Source organism: Colletes latitarsis, chromosome 5, assembly GCF_051014445.1.
Source record: "Colletes latitarsis isolate SP2378_abdomen chromosome 5, iyColLati1, whole genome shotgun sequence".
Lineage (NCBI taxonomy): Eukaryota > Metazoa > Arthropoda > Insecta > Hymenoptera > Colletidae > Colletes > Colletes latitarsis.
The window spans coordinates 23,163,028-23,178,937 of record NC_135138.1 but is presented as its reverse complement, the minus strand read 5'-3'; the positions used below and the strand labels follow the sequence as shown (position 1 = coordinate 23,178,937).

The 15,910-nt window shown below is 33.7% G+C and overlaps 1 protein-coding gene across 1 annotated transcript in view; it reads right to left on the bottom strand.

Annotated features, from left to right (window-relative positions):
* Window positions 1–15,560, bottom strand: part of LOC143342150 (PTB domain-containing engulfment adapter protein 1) — a 195,460-nt gene extending 179,900 nt beyond the window's left edge. The window contains exon 1 of the mRNA XM_076765728.1: window positions 15,481–15,560. The gene's annotated coding sequence lies outside the window, so the exon portion shown is untranslated. The remainder of the gene's footprint in view (window positions 1–15,480) is intronic.
* Window positions 15,561–15,910: the final 350 nt, after the last annotated feature.

The following is a 15,910-nucleotide window of genomic DNA, read 5'->3' as shown; positions in this document are numbered from 1 at the left end:
AAGAAAATTTCAAATCGTTTTGGAAAAATTATTTTCGGTTACGGGGGTCAATTACAATCACTTTTGGTGAATAAACATACCTCCGCAATCCTACCCAATTTCGAGAAAAAAAATCGAGAAGGTGTGAAATTTTTCGTCGGAAAAAGAAAAATTTCAAATCGTTTTAAAAAAATTATTTTCAGTTGCAGGGGACAAGTACAATCATTTTTGGTGAATAGACATACCCCCGAAATCCTGCGCACTTTCGAGAAAAAAATTCAGTACAGGCAGAACTTTAAACGTTAATAACTTTTTAACGAAACCTTCATCAACAAATTGGTATTCTTGATTTTCGTCTTATTTTAGCCTCTATTTTCCCCCGGGGTAGCCGAACACCCTGTATAGTATCTGACCCTTGAAAGAAATAGTTCGCCGACCTCAGGAACTGTACTCTACATGTACATGTACTCTGTATATGAGTTACTATGGCACGATGATAAGTACTGTTTTCTTCTACGCCGCGTAAATTTAAATTGTTAACCAAACAAGATACTTTATGATCTTTTTCAATTAACACTAACAATGTCTAAATTCATTATCGTTTAACAGCAAGTAGCCCTGCATAACCACTTATTATAGTATATGATAGGCACAGTAAAACTGAACATTAATTCTGCTCCCGCATGTTTCCATGTACTGAAAGATTTTCCATCATCACCCTCAGCAACTGGGCTTATAGGAAGTCCGTTTTTGGCACAGGAAAGAGCTGAAATTTCATATTACTACAAAATCTTGGTAACACAAAATCAACCAGTTAAACCAATACCATTCTCCAACGAAGGCGAATTCAGCACCAAATATCGTCTATCTGCTAGAACTAGGCAACAAATCGCAATAAAAGTTGCCAATGGAAGGCTATTTACCTTGAGTTAAAACACCGAAGGTTTATCGAAGAGGCTGCAGTATACACTCACGACATTTGCTACGCTATGGCAACCAACACCAGCGAGGAAGACATCGAACTGGAACTGGAACCACAATACCTTCAGTCGTACGAAATTTGGGGCTCATCTGATGAAGATTCTGTAATTTGGTACGAAACTGTCGAGAAAAATTTTAAAAGCAAACCATCTCAACGGGGAAAAACAAGAACATGTAAACATTTAGCGCCAATCGGTCACTGGGGCTTTTTGGAAGAATATCCGCGACGGATACGTTGTATAAAAATTACTGAATTTTCACAATTCGTCGTCTGTCAAGCAACTGAATAATAACATGAAATTAGCCACGCGTTGTATCCAAGAATCGTTTGCACGGGATCGTTATACAAGACACGTACGTCAGGCTGTCAGTATCCAAGTGTGCATAATTATTCAGTCACAAGCTGCGCCTCGTGAAACATAATGTAATTGGAAACTTGTGCGTATTAGAATGAAGTAGACATTAACGTGTCCCATACGATCCATTATTCGTATTCTAAAGAAAGAATTCCTGACTAGAGGCCTAATGGCCGTTTTCCTTGGCGATGGAAATATCGAACGGCAACCGAGATTCTATGAATCGTCAAGATATACTATTGCGGATCTTTTGCATAGAAATAGTACACGATTATCTGTACGCGCGAGAACATCATCACGGCTCACGGTTACGTAGCAAACACAAGGACAAAGCGAAACGAAAATGACAGCAACGTCTCTCCTATCCCGTGGACTTTCTCACAGTGCCGTAGCTAGCCTACAGTAAAGTTGTAGGAATACTCGCACTTACGAGTACAGTAATGATTCTTAAAATGAGACCCAGATATGATTCGTAACTTGAACATTTCTCACATCTCTGTTTATCTAAGTCAAAAAAATGAAAAAGATTCCTATTTAAGATCCTAATTATTTCTAATTTTTCTATAGCCGGTACTAAAAGAACAGAAAAAAATTGCAGCATTTTGGAGTTGAAATATCGATTTTTTTCTTGTTTTTATACTATAGCAAACTAAAAAAAAAATAGATAGAATAATGATTTTCACTTTTTCAAATATGTACCTACTAAAGCGAATGTTTAGAATTGTTTAACGAACAAATTATTTTTAATTTGCTTCTTTTGTCAATGTATTAAAATGTTCTGTAGCGACTTCGTCGCCATCACGCCTTCACTAGAATCGGTATTTTATTGTAAGGACTTGTACGAGCCCGGATTTCTTCTCACTCTCTCAATTTGGGGGATTCCCCTTAGAGCCCAGTGAAGCGTGAAAAACAATGAGAAAAGCCGTCAGTGCGCTCGGCTTCTTCATCAAATCTCGCCAACTGGCATTTAAAGACCAGAACTTATTAACTCTAGAAAAATATTCTTAAAAATATGCTATTTACCACATTCAATTATTTAATAATTTAATAGTATATCAAGTCCATGTAGGAACCATAAAAAGACGTAAACAGTTTCTTAAGTACATTCACTTTTATGTTTTTGATACTTTATGAGATGAAAGCACCATCCCAAAGAAATTATTGAGTGATTTTGGTTTGTCTATAAATTCCTAGGATAATTAAATAATATTACTTTTGTAACATCATCACTTTTCTCTACTTTCTATTTTATGAACTTGATCAGTTTGTCGTCTGATTGGTTTGTTTATTCTTTCCTTGTTATTAGTTTTTTGTACAGTTTATACTTCATATTGCCACAATTATTTTGTTTATATTTATATCTACATATATGTCGTAAGCCAGTAGAAAATTTTATAATAAATAAATATATACATAAAATTATGTTTTAATCGATACCTAATACCGTTCTACTCAACATAGAATTGTTTTAAACCATAGAATATAGTTATGCATTACAGGGAATACAAAAATTCAAAGTATAAGTTGCTTTTTCACGCGAGAAACGCCGAAAAAATCGGTTTTTGATTTTTGCTACTACGGCGCACCCTGCCAAAAAATCTGAAAAAATTCAGAGACATAACAAATGACAATATGCATTTACAGTAATTATATAAATCTAGTGTCTCGAAAGCTTCAATACGAATTCGGTATTTTTCTGCGTTTTTTTTGCGTTTTTAATTTTTCACACCTAGGATTTGGAATCGAAAAATCGGAAAAAATTCTCAAACACGTATCTCGATAAACACAATGCACCAGATTTGTTTCATAATTTTCATACCCGATTAAATAGGGGAAATAGGCACAAATTCGCTAATCCGAATTTTCCCTATAACTACCCTTCCAAACAAGATAGAGGGTTGAAACTTGGCACAGAATGTTTGATGACCCCCTTATTCGGCTATACCCTTTACTGTTATGCTACTATATTGAACCCGTGTTTCCACACGCGACAAGTTTAACTAACGATTAATTTCATCGCAAACAGATAATTCAAGTTTATCATATACGTAAATGATAGTAGAAAATTCATTCAATTTGTGGGCTTCATTCGATTTGTACATTGCAAATGAAAATAAAGGTGCAATTTCCAGAAAAAATTGCATTCAAATAGAATTAGAGACTTATTTAAAAGAAATGTATCTACCTCAATAAAGAAATCCAGTTATGTATTGGAAAGAAAACAATAAAAAATATCTATTAGCTCATTTTGCTAGAAAATATTTATGCATTATGGCAACATTAGTTCTAGCTGAGCGAATTTTCCCAGAAATTAGTGAATTAACATCTAAGAAAAGAAATGTGTTAAGAGACAACATCATTAATAAAATTCTGTTTTTAAATAATATTCTATGATGTATATGTATATGCGTGTAATATTTGTAAGTCATAATTAATAAAAAGAATGTTTATTCTCAAATATGCGTTACTTCCTATTAACACAAATATATATACGTACATTTACAAATTCTTTACAAATTTTTATATTTAATAAATTCATTTTTCTCAAAATCAATTTTTTCAAACAGGGTGGCTCAGTGACTCAGTCAATTTTCATCTGATTTACTCAAAATTTTGTATGGTAATTCCTAATACTATTTTCTTCAGTTACGCGTACAGAATTTTCGATCGAATAATTAGTTCCTACATGGTATTGAAAAAAAATATTTATTTTTTCACAAGTTTTTGAGATCTGTTCTTCAAAGTTCCATCATTTTATAATAAATTATTATTTTTATAAATCCCTACGTGTAACTGAAGCTACTGTCTTATAGTTTAAGAAAATTATATGATTTCTTGTTTTAAAATTTGCAGTGAAATATTACACGTTTGCCCGTTTCCAAGTTTATGGAGGCCTCTCACGCTGGTTCCTATTATGTCTATAATAATTAATATCTTTATACGAAATTTTTATAGTAAGTAATTCAAAAAATATACTTTCGAAAATATTAAACACTTATTAGAAAAAGTTTCAAAGTTACCCCCAAAAAACTCTTGCAAATTGCTTTTATTTTCAGCTGTCACAGTGATTTCCCCCTTAAGGGAGTATTGCTGTCTAAGATGTCATATCTTTGGCTTTTTTTGTGATTTTTTTTTTAACGACAGGTAGGTTGTTTTGTAGTGACATTTTGCAGATATATTTATTCGTCTTATAGGTACGTAAAGTATTTTTTTCATCAAAAAATATTAAAAATTGCGAGAGTTATAGCTTCTTGTTGAAAAAAACGCATTTAAACTGGCTTACATGATATTTCAAGATCTAGCAAACCGATTGACTTCAAATTTGGAGAGAATATTCAACAGACACGCCTTTATCGCTGGAACTAGAGATTTTAAAAAATATTGAGTTTTACTATTTTTTTTGATACGCTAAAGACAAAAGAACGATTAACAAATAGAAATTCGAAACTTGAAGCGTCGCCATTTCTTTATTTATCAGGATTTTAACTTCTCCCTAGTTCCTGCTATAACTACAACCTTCCTTATGAAGATACTTTAACCTCCTCTGTTTCAAATTATCTGGAATCCTGGAAGCCATTGGAGCACTTTTTCCAAAAGAGCCATTAAATAAGAAGTTACAATTCCCACGATTTTTAATATTTTTCCATGAAAAAAAATATTGTACATGCTTATAAGATGAATAAATATATCTACAAAGTCTCAATACAAAACAGCCTACCTATCATTAGAAAAAAAATCATAAAAAGGGCCGTGAAATTGACAGTCTAGACAGCAATATCTCCTTAAGTAATAAATGAAATTATGACCTATATTCATTCAGCATTTCTCTGTGTTTTGTATAATTATAAGTGTGTTCTAAAGACACTTAAACATTTTCATTTAAATTCCCGTTAATTTGCGAAATAGATAGTGACTTTAGAACATCCTATATTATATTTCAACATGTATTACAGTTATCGATGCCCCTATGCAGGTACCTTTATAAAAAAGTAGTTCAATAATACTGCCATCTTGCTAAAAAATTGGAAGACTAAAATGGATCGTAGTTCTGTTAACACATCGAGGTTATTGTTTTATTAACACGTTCATCTACTTTCATCGCCAATATTTGTTCAAATTATTATGTAAAAAATAAAACCATTCAATATTTCAATCGTCTAGTTATTAGTTTACAGAATTCCTAATGAAACTAACGTTATCCAGAAGTTTACATGTATACAGGGTGATCTATGTAACTTGTACACCTCAATAACTTCCAAAATATGCGTTGCTCTACAAAATTTTGTATAAGAAGGTTACATGATTTGAAGGGGTAATCTATGTACATAGTCCATTTGTCTTTTTTATAGTTGAAAGCGTTTCGGAGATTCGAAGGTCAAAATAAGAAAGAATATGAAATTCCAATTCGAACATTTATTATAAATTAACTGAAGTATAATAATTTTTTATATTAACATTTTTGTCGATTAAACCTAAATAGATATCTGAAGTCAAGGTCATCCGAAGGTCATGGTATGCTAGATTGTTACGAGCCAGGGTCGTGCAGTGCGCGTGGCCTACGAGTGCGAGAGAGAGTATGGAATATGATATCAATTTGTTAGTTAGATGCACAGACGAACCTGATGCGAAATCAGGGAGCTGTAGGATGCGGACGAACCTGATGCGTAATCAGGGAGCCGTTAGGATGATAATAGATTGCGTGGACGAACTCGATGCGAAATCGAGGAGCCACTAGGTTGTAAGAATTCGTATTTGGATTTAGGATATGTTAGTTGACCTCGTAACTTTAAATTATTAATTATAATATAACTTGAGCGGTAAAGTTATTATTATTGGAACGTTTAACTAATAATAATCGCTTTTTATAATGATGGATTAAAGAAGTTGGCTAACTCTGATTTAATAATGAAATTCAATATATTCTCAAAACAACGAGTAATTTACAAATGTTTAGTGAAAGTTGTGTCGCGTTCAAAGAATAATTATAATTACCTAAATAGTTCTCGAACGGTGTTGACGCACTGACGATGCGGGGGTAAGTCGGTTGAAAATAATGGCCGTAATAGAATTTATAGCAGTTCACGGATTCTATATGATTTAAAATTGATACGAAAGGGTACTGTAGCCCGATCGGTTACGTGATGGTACGATTATGATCCCCAGAGTAATGAAATCGCGGGGTTTATATACCCAAAAATCTGTGGGACCATATTCAAATGTACGTTAGAAATTACTGTATTCAGTATTCTCCGAATTGCGTTAATTACCGAGCTGCTGTATCTCGACGGAAGTAACCTCTATTTCAAAGGTTAGATAAGTAGCAGGGCGATTTCCAAATGCACGCAAGTGGCAAAGCAGAATTAGGGAACGAAACGTTTGGCATACATAACAAGGTCATTGAATTCGTCTTGACACGAAGTACAATAAAATGAAGAAAAAAAATGTGGAATACGTGACTGACGTATTTTGAATTTATTTACATTTTCATTGTTCGTTTCATTTATTTTAAGAATAAACTGAAATAAAAATCAAAGATATACTTTCTAAGCAAATGGTGAATTAAGGGAGGAACCTCATGTAAAATGAAATTTTGAAGCATTTGTTTTTTTTTGCTTAAATTGATAGGAAATTTCCTCAGGAATACGATAAAAAAGTTAGAAAGTGATCAGAGATTTCCTTGTACCTTATTTTCAAAATAAAGTAAACGGTTGTATTGGGCGCAGCGCCTCGGGTAGTCGAATGCTCGTCGGACGCTTGGTCTTATGGTTGTATAAGCGATCACTGCAGTCGGGCGACGGATGTTTAGGTTTTAGAGATATGAGGTGTCGATTTCGGAAAGAGAGGAGAGCGAAATCTTCCCGAAGAGAAGCGAGCGTTCTGCTGGCGGTCGAATAAAGACTTTTACGAAAGAAGCAGCTCGGAACGCTCAGAACGCTCAGAAACAGACATTGTAGAAATATAGAAGTAACTCCAAGATATCGTGTAATCAATAGTGAAAATGAGTCGAAAAGTGCAAGATCTGTCTTCAACAAATGAAAAACTGCAGCACGACGACTGTCCTCCTGGCGCCGATTCGTGGTGTAAGTGGTGCGTTGCACAGGCCTTGGGACAAGAATTTGATCATCCACCTCCATTACATGAAGATGTGCAAAAACATATTCGTCCAATTTACAAAGATTTGTCACGAGATGATTTGTTGGAAAGATGTTTAGGTGACCAAACACAAAATGTTAACGAGAGCTTTAACGCCATCATTTGGCGTTTAGCTCCTAAGCATTTCAATTGTGGCATAAAAATTATTGAAATAACTGCTTTTTTGGCTGCCGGCATATTCAACGAAGGATTTTCGTTCGTCCTTCAAACAATGCAAAAGCTCAGTATAGTAATTGGACAGCAGAGCAAAACATTCACTGATCATGAAAATAAACGCCGTATTAAACAGCAGTAGCGCCGCAGTCTTCATTGCACAAAAGAGGCTCACGCTTCTTTAAAAGAAGAAAAAATGGCTAAATCACAACTTTTCGAAGAAGAGGAAGATCTGTTCTATGGCCCTGGAATCATAGATTAATAAAAAATCACGGTAAGTTAAAATGAATTACGAATTTTTCACGATTTTTCTGTTACTCAAACTTTAAACGCGTTTTCCTCGAAACGCAAAATTTCGCACGCCGTGCAACAAAGCTCAAAAACTAATCACTCGATCTTTATGAAACTTGGCACAAATATTCTATAAATAATTGGCCTCAGCATGACGGGCTCCGATTTTTTATTTTTTTATTTAAAACACTGATGTTAACAATTGTTCATAAAAAAAATCCTTCTTTTCTTCAAAACTTCGCCATTTTTGCAATTTTGCAAATTTTAATAAAAAAAAGAACGTCATGCTGAGCGTTCTTCCATAAACTAAAGAATCCATTTTAATTTTTTTGTTTCAGATCATTTTTGAAACCTGTACGCTGCACGGCGCATTTATAAAATGCCATTTTCAAGCCGCCATTGTACCGTTCTTATTAACAATTACAGTTTAAAAAAAATATTCATGTTACATTATAATATTAATAAATGATACCTCAAATTTTAAATCAATCTATGCATTACATTTTTCACAACAAAATTCTTGAAAAACAGGCCATTTACATGAGGTTCCCCCCTTAAACCTAATCTTACTGGGATCTGATTTTAAATTACACACTAAATCTGAATAACTATAGATTCCATGGCATGGATTAAGGAGGTCGTTCACAGTAAAACGCGTTCTTTTATGTTCTCTTCGATATTTTTTCATAAAAAAACTGTGCAACTTCTTGCATCAGCGTTTAGCATATACAGGGTGTTAAACCACCCCTGGAAAAAATTTTAATAGGAGATTCTAGAGGCCAAAATAAGACGAAAATCAAAAATATCAATTTGTTGATTGAGACTTTGTTAATACGTTAAAAAATTTCAAATCATTCTGAAAAAATTATTTTTCGTTGCGGGGCTCAATTACAATCATTTTTGCTGACTACACATACCCCCGAAATCTTACTCACTTTCTAGAAAAAAATTCGAGTAGGTAGTGAAATTTTTAGACGAAAATAAAAAATTTCAAATCATACTAAAAAAATTATATTTAGTTACAGGGGTCAATTACAATTATTTTTGGTAAATAGACATACCCCGAGATCATACGCACTTTCGAGAAGAAAAATTCATTACCGAAAATCTAATGTGAGGCCAGAAATGCAGCGAATCTTTAAAATGTCATAACTTTTAAACGGATTGGAGAATTTTAATTTTTCAAAATGCAAACAATGCATATTTTAGTGGAGAATATGTAGAAATTCTAACAATATTGAAAAAGTTCTTCTTTGACACCGTAAAGTGAGAAAATCCCCCTAAAACTGGTCCAATTTTCAAACGGCCATAACTCCTACAATAGTAAAGGTATCTTATTGAAATTTTTTTCTGAAGCAGAGCCCATAGGTACCTACAAAAAAGTATTAGACAACTTTTCTGTAGAGCGTCAAACTAAATTACTAAATATCGAAAACGAATTTTTAAGAAAAATTGACAGGGGTGCTTAAATTTTTCGGCGAAAAAAAAATTTCAAATCGTTCTGGAAAAATTATTTTTGGTTGTGGGGGTCAATTGCAATCATTTTTGGTCATTAGACATACCCTCGAAATCCTACCCACTTCCGAGACAAAAATTCAAGAAGGTGTGAAATTTTTCTGCGAAAGAAAAACAATTTCAAATCGTTTTGGAAAAATTATTTTTGGTTGTGGGGGTCAATTGCAATCATTTTTGATCAGTAGACATATCCTCGAATCCTACCCACTATCTAAAAAAAAATTCAGTACGGTCGGAACTTTAAACGTTAATAACTTTTTAAGGAAGCCTCCATCAACAAATTATTATTCTTGATTATCGTTTTATTTTGGCCTCTAGAATCTCCCATTAAAATTTTTCCCAGGAGTGACCGAACACCATGTATATTTATTACTCTTTCAGTAATATTCACAAATTTTTACAACGAGAAATAGTCAAAATTATTGGCAGTACAGAGTCTCGTACGGAATCGCGTACTGAAAAAGTAGTCCAATGGCTGCCATGTTTCCAACCGTTCTGTTTATCTAAGTCAAAAAAATGAAAAAGATTCCTATTTAAGATCCTAATTATTTCTAATTTTTCTATAGCCAGTACTAAAAGAACAGAAAAAAATTAATAATTAAAAAAATGGCAGCATTTTGGAGTTGAAATATCGATCTTTTTCTTGTTTTTAACTATAGCAAACTAAAAAAAAAATAGATAGAATAATGATTTTCACTTTTTCAAATATGTACCTACTAAAGCGAATTTTTAGAATTGTTTAACGAACAAATTATTTTTAATTTGCTTCTTTTGTCAATGTATTAATATGTTCTGTAGCGACTCCGTCGCCATCACGCCTTCGCTAGAATCGGTATTTTATTGTAAGGACTTGTACGAGCCCGGATTTTTTCCGGCGGCCAGAAACGGTCACTGTCGTTGACCATGCGGTCGAAGCATTTTTCCCGCCGAATTTGGCGTCTATTTTGTATGAAAAATATATATACATTACAGACTTTCAACTTTCGTCGCGTACTTCGAGGGTCGCTAGCGCGTTACTCCGCGTAATACATTTATACGCACATGTTATAAGCAAACGTTCAAATAAACATTTATACTTCCGCAGTTAAACAGTGGCATGGATTGAGTTCCTTATTCCGATCCCCCACAGTTCAAAAGGAAATCTTTCTTTTGTTTTGCATTTTTAAATGTTACTCTTGGTTATAACATATGAATGTTATTAAGTATCGATTTTTAAAGTTCTTTTTAATAGATTTTAACATGTTTAAAAAGATTGGTTGACACTAGATCTACTGAAAGGGTCAAAATTACCCATTCGTAATTTCTAGTAAAAATTGTAAAAAATTGACTCGACCGGATTTTTGTAAATTCATCATGGTTTTCTATGAGAAAATGAATAAATATTTATTTCCATTGCATTATGCGTTTCTTCAAACATCTATCGTTTCAATTTCTTTGGTACAAATAAATACACCATAATTGTCGGTAGTTCTAGTGTTAATAATTCTGTAAAAAGATTTGTTTATAATTTTATTGATATTAAAAAATCGTTTATAGATAAATATTTCTCCCTTTAACATTAAAATGGCGAAATTATAAAAAGTTGTTAAAAAGTGAAGTTTTTTTCTTAATAAATCTTAAAATATTCAGAAAGTCTGTTAAATATTGTTATTATAGGCATTTTTGAAAATAATGCTTGCTTTTAAAAAATATCTCAAAGTCCTGAATCAAGGGGGCTTCTAATAATTTCTCAGACCCAGTCCTCAAAAACCTTAATTCAACCCTAGTAGAATCTGTAAGTACATTTATATACTAATAACATTATACATATGTATTTTACAATTTAAAAATAAATGTATTTTATATCTTAATAACTCATAAAATATTATTTGTATAGAAATTTATTTACAGACTCTATACTTACTTAAACTTGGTACTCGAAATCACACTTTAGTAGGAGTAAGATGAATAATGATGTCAATGTCAAATGTAGATGAGCAACATTCTTTGTGTCCAAAGACCAAGTATGGTATTGCAAATGAACACAATTCAGAACGGTGATTAAAAGATCATAAATCAAGGGTGTCGAACCAATGGCATGCATATAGAAAGTGACACATGAGTTGATGTAATTAATGCACAGCTGAATTCTAAATAAAATCCATTTCATGTTCAGAATAAAGAGCACTCAAATTCTCGAAAATACATATAAATTAAAAATAGTTTGTAATAAATGCACACAGATCTATCAAAATAATAATACAGTTGGTCGAAGACTAAATAGAGCACAAATGTCAATTTGTTAAATAAGTTACCATTGAGTCATAGTATATCAAATTTATATAACAACGCCACCTACCACTAGTTAATCCTTTTTATTGTTTTCACACTGCAATTCAACTGCTTCAAATTAAATTACAAGAATTGTATAAAAGTGGTATTCGTGGTATTGAAAAATAATGTGAGATATATTTTCAGCATCAATATTATATATATGAAAAAATTAGAGAAAATATTTGTCTTGCTCTTACAAAATTAAACGTGTAAATAAAAATGTAAATACAGTTAAATATCACTATTCTTAACAAATATAATATTCATTTATGACATACAAATACAACAAAGTTTGTCACCATTGCTATAAATCATCATACTTAAAATTAGTATTGAATTAAAGTTTTGTACTATGCAATACTATCTGAAATACCCCATTATCTTAAGTTACATTTTTATTTATCAACAAAAAGAACTGAAATAGTCGATGTCGATAGCTATGAAAATAAAGGCATGTTTGTTCGACTTTTGATGCATCGAAAGGTCAAGACCTAAGGTAAGAAAATCAGAATCAGGTTCTAGACCGAGAGAACGCGGAAAAGTTGAAACGAGTTAAAGAGCAACGGGCAATTCAAACGACTGCAGTAGTGGGCGTTTGCGCGATATCAAAAGTTATCTGCGCCCGGCAACGTGAATGCATTAAACGACAAACACGGTAAACGATCTCACTCAATGCAAGCACTGGAACCAATGTGACCAGACAGTGTGGCCAGATCGGGCATAATTGAGTGCATCGAAATCGACAATAGTGACGACGAACTTCCTTAGCCTCTAACGGAGTGGTGGGGATAGCAGGCATATACTACTGCAGGAGCCACGCGTACGTGAGCTCGACACTTCGCACAATTTCGGGAAAACGATAAAGAACGCTAGTGTGAGCCTTTCCTTCTTGCTCTTGTAACAATTGAAACACGATGTCGCGATAATTGGCATACGATTCCAAGTCTCGACTGCCCCAGCATTTTTATATTTTCCGACCTATGTGAGATATAAGGAAAGGTACCATAATGAAAGAAAAATTTCCAAAATTTTTTCTAGCGGAAATACAAATTTTAAGGCCCTCTGATCATATTGTGACTATTAAAAAAAAAGACATTTTTTTCTCGAAAATGTGTAAGATTTCGGGGGTATGTCCGTTCACCAAAAATTATTGTAACTTACCCCCGCAATCGAAAATAATTTTTCCAGAACGATTTGAAATCTTTTTTTTTTCGCCTTAAAAGTTAGGCACCTATTTTTCTTAAAAATTTGTTTTTCGTTTTTAATAAATTTGGTTGACGCTGTACAGAAAAGTTGTTTAATACTTTTTTATAGGTACCCATGGGCTCTAATTCAGAAAAAAATTTCAATCAAATCCATTCGCTATTACAGGAGTTATGACCATTTGAATATTGGACCATTTTTATGAGGTTTTTGTCACTTTACGGGATCAAGGAGCAACTTTTCCAATATTTTTAGAATTTCTACATATTCTTCACCAAAATACGCGTTGTTTACCGTTCGAAACATTGAAATGCTCCAATCCGTTCAAAAGTTATGACATTTTAAAGATTGGCATGAAATTTCTGCATTTCTGACCTCATATTATATTTTCGGTCAGGAATTTTTTTCTCGAAAATGCGTAGGAAAATAATTTTTCCAGAACAATTTGAAATTTTTGAATTGAATTGTTAATAACTTTTTAACGAGGCCTAAGTCAAGAAATTGATATTCTTGATTTTCGTCTTATTTTGGTCTCTAGAATCTCCCATTAAAATTGTTTCCAGGGGTGGCCATACACCCTGTGTAACATTTGATTCTGTGTAACAAATTGATACGGTTATTGAAAAACATAACGGGTAAAGTCAGTATTAATTTATTTCTGTAGCAATTAATTCTCCTATTTAGATCATATCCGTAGAAAATATTTGTTACTGAAGATTGTTACAACCTGCACGTTACTGGTTAAGAGTGGTTTTTCATTTTAATAAATTTTACTTATTTCAATTTCTAAATATTTATTTCTTAATTAACTCTTTACGAGTGAGTCTGCTTTGAACAACATAATTCTAAAATATTTGTGGAATACGTTTTTAATGTGGTTTAGGTAGGTATGCAATGTATAAGATTTCGTTTAATTTTTCCTTTCTAGAAAAAATAGGAGAAAAGTTTATTTGATCTTAATCCTTCTTAATATTTATATAAATCGTTTTAAATTTTGTTACAAATAATGTATATGTATCGAAATAATTATATAATTATAAGACGTATAATCATCATTATCCGGGAGCTGATCACGCTCAAAATCTGATCAGACTTTGAAACGAGAACATAGAACTTAAATGTAAAGTTTCATTGAAATTCATTCAGCCGTTTAGACGCAATCATGTGAATAGCATACTCATGTATGTGATCAAATAGGCACAGAAAACAAATTTCTTTTTTTTTTAATAGTCACAATATGATCAGAGGGTCTTAAAACGTGTATTTCCGCTAAAAAAAATTTCGAAATTTTTCTTTCATTATGGTACCTTTCCTTATACTTCATATAGGTCGGAAAGTAAAAATGCTGAGAGCAGTCGAGACTTGGAATTGTACGCCGATTATCGCAAGACCGTATTTCAGCTGTTACAAGAGCAAGAAGGAAAGGCTCACACTAGCGTTCTTTATCGACTTCCCGAAGTTGTGCGAAGTGCCGAGCTCACGTACCGTGGCTCGTGCGGTAGTGTGTGCCTGCTTTCCCCACCACTTCGTTAGACGCTAAGGAAGTTCATCGTTACTAATGTCGACGTCGATGTACTCAATTATGCCAGATCTGGCCACACTGGTTACGACGAAAAGGGTAGCTGCACGTGCGTGCGTGTGAGCGAGCGACAAGCACACGTACCATGCAGTTTGTCGTGACATCGGATACATTTTCGCTGCACGAATACAAAATAAGTTAACTGTGACATGGCTACATATATCGATATACATATACCACTCTCTGGCTACAGGAGCCTTTATGACGTTTCGTGGTATGTACATATTCCCGTTGTGTCCTCGAGTCGATTCACTACACGACGTTGAAAGTTTGATGTATCCATTGAAAACATTTCCAATGTTTACACAATTTTAAACACAGTCAACGATCGAAACAACGGTTTACTTGATTACGACCGGGACGTATAAAGTTTGAAATTCTTACTTTGCATCGATCACCTAGTAGTAATTTGCTTTCTAATATTAACACTACTTGAGCGTTTATAATAAATGTGAAAAAATCTGTACACCCGAGGAACATTGTTAAAATAAGACGAGCACGACATATACATGACATGATCTAAAAAAGCGCGAATTAACGATGTTTGAAATAACCATGGCAGACGAATCACGTGAAAAGGAAAATAAAAACAGAAAGCGCGGAGAAAAATATTTTCACCTAGAAACACGTATGCACGATCTGTGATCGCTTTTCAGACGAACGAACGTTGCATTTGCCAGCGTTGTCCGGAGATCACGGACAGACCTTTGCGTTTACCTGTTTTTTCTAACTCCTATCCTTTCCTCTGTGTTTGTTGCCTTTCGCTATTCCGTTCGTATCCGCAGCGGCGCGCGTAAAAATACCAAAATAGAAAGTCCTCGTATCTCTCGGTTAAAAACTTTTCTTTATTTTTATTCTTTTTATTCCTTTATCCCGGTTAATACCGGTCATGGCACGATGGGACAGATCAAGGAGAGTTTGATACCTCTTGTCATGTAATTTAATGTTTTCACTCACCCACCGCCGACAATGATGAATTACTGCACGATTCAACTGACGTTTCCACGAGCGTCGTCCGCTTTCCCTGAACGCGATCCACCTGTTCCGACGACACAGAACTCACCGACGCGAATGAGAAAAATTCTGTTTGAGAGTTCAAGCGGGCCTGCCGAGCAGGCAGCCCCCTCTATTAGCGAGGGACACGCTCGTCGCCATGTCGGATCACTCTGGTGGCCATGTCGCCGTTCTATGGCGACATGGTTCATACAAACAGATAAATGAAATTCCCGTATCTACAAAGAGATGATATACAGGGTGTTCAGCCATCCCTGGGAAAAATTTTAATGGGAGATTCTAGAGGTAAAAATAAGACGAAAATCAAGAATACCAATTTGTTGATCGAGACTTCGTTAAAAAGTTATTAACGTTTAAAGCTCTGCCCCTACTG